Source organism: Penaeus japonicus, unplaced genomic scaffold, assembly GCF_977035675.1.
Source record: "Penaeus japonicus unplaced genomic scaffold, GWHDUDI00000001_assembly GWHDUDI00000001, whole genome shotgun sequence".
Taxonomy (NCBI): domain Eukaryota; kingdom Metazoa; phylum Arthropoda; class Malacostraca; order Decapoda; family Penaeidae; genus Penaeus; species Penaeus japonicus.
The window spans coordinates 8,020,351-8,022,689 of NW_028234403.1; positions in this window are offsets into that span (position 1 = coordinate 8,020,351).

Consider the following 2,339-nt stretch of genomic DNA (forward strand, 5'->3'; position numbering starts at 1 on the left):
ATGATGGCTATGGTAATGATAATGATAATAATGAGGATTTGGATAATGATGATGATGATAATACTATAATGATAATAAATATTACCATCACCATAATGATAAGAATTATTACAGTTAAGATCATGATCACAACAATAACAACAATAATAATAATGATAGCAATGATATAGTAATGATGATGATATTGGTTATCAATATTATCATCATTATTTTCATTACTGTTATTATCATTGTCATTATTATTATTATTATTATTATTATTATTATTATTACCTTTACCACCATTATTATGCTAATGATGATGATGATAATATTAATGTTGGTAATGATGATGATGATAATAATAAAAATCATAGCTATTGTCATAATAATTATTCGGATCATCAGCATTATTGCTATCACCTTTACTGTCATTGTTAGAACAATAATTATAATAATGATGATAATAATGGCAAAAATGCTAACAATTATATTGATAATGATAATAGAAAAAATGATAATAACGATGATAATAGTAATAATATCAATGGTAATAATGATAATGATAATAGTAATGTCGATAATAATAATGGTAATTAGAACAATCACATTGATGAAAATGATAATACCGATAATGATATTAATGATTAAGTAAAGATAACGATTATAATAATAATAATGATAATACTGTAATAATAACAATGAAAAGTATACACAATGATAATAACAATAGTGAAGAAAGTAGAAGAAATTGAGAAAGTAAATCAATAGTAAACGAAGATAAAGAAGAAAATAATAAGAAAAAAGCATATAAAAGCGTGTTTCATTATTGCTTCGGTAAGAAATTAACATGCGACTGTAGCCCAACGCGCATGCGCAATGCTAACCTATTGATTGGTGATGATGTCCTGATAATAGCATGCAGTAAACCGTAATTCTCTTCGATATACACAAAGCTTATTATAGGCATGACCAATTAGCACTTACGATAATTAAGAAAAACAGATTTTAGTGATCGTAATACTGAAATAAGTAACCGTTAGATCTCGAAGCGCTTGGAATTATTGTCCTAGATCCGGTTTGTTTTGAGTTATGTACACCTGGCTAAGTTACTCGGCGGCCTAAAGTTCCCCATGACAGTCTGGATACCGAGAGAAACAGAAGCAAGGCAGTAGTTATCGATTTGAGCAGATAGAGCGCTTATTCATTCATTTATTCCTACGTGTGGTCTCTTTGTTTGAGTTTCCACAACCCGTATTTAGTGATTCGTCAATTCGATTCACGCAGTTCGGTTTCAAAATTGCAATACAAGATGTACGTCCAGTGTTTCAACAAAGAGTATTTTTTACGCTTTCTTTGCTGTTGATTCTCGGAAACAGTTTTTTAGGATCTCGGCCAAGAATCCCAATATCATGTCTAGGAAAGTCTTAAAGGAATGCCAATGAAAAACCTTCATCGAGCGATCTCCTCGCGTTACCTTCTATGGACTCCTGAGTCATCCTATAAGCAACTCCTGAGTCATTTACGAGTATGAGTGAATCCAGATTATTATTATTCTTTTTTTTTAAGAAGAGTGATATGATGACAATAATAACAGTTTACGACGACAGTAACAACAACGACATGAACGGTAACAAAAATTACAACAAAATCCAAAAGCCAATAAAAGCCAATTATTAAAAACACATACAAAAGGCCACATGATTCAGAAGAGAACAGAAATATAATCATAGTAAACATAAATATAAACATATATAAACAATAGCGATATCAAAATAAAATAAAATAAATGACTGACCATATAAATATATGACTTTGTCCTTCGTAAAGCAAGTGACAATGACTTGTAAGGAAGTAACGCTTTATCATGAAGGAATAATTCATGATAGTTTTTACCCTTACATCGCTCTCTCTCTCTCTCTCTCTCTCTCTCTCTCTCTCTCTCTCTCTCTCTCTCTCTCTCTAACTCAATCTCTATCCATCTATCTATCTTTTCTATCTCTCCCTGTTCATTTCTATGCCTATCCGTCTCTTATCCACTCATTCTCTCTCCATCTCTCTCTTTCTCTCTCTCTCGCTAAATCACTTTCTCGATATGCTTGTCTGTAACTCTACCCCCCCCCCTCTGTCTTGCTTTCTATTTGTATGTACGTGTCTACTTGTCTATATACTTATACTATATAGTCTCTTTCCACTACCCCTCTCTTTTATTTTCTTTGTATCAGTCACCCTCCCATCCTCTCTCTTTCTCTCTCTCTCTCTCTTTCTCTCTCCCACTCTCTCTCTATCTCTCTCTCTCTCACCCCCCCTCTCTCTCTCTCTCACCCTCTCTCTCTCTCTCTCTCTCTCTCTCTCTCTCT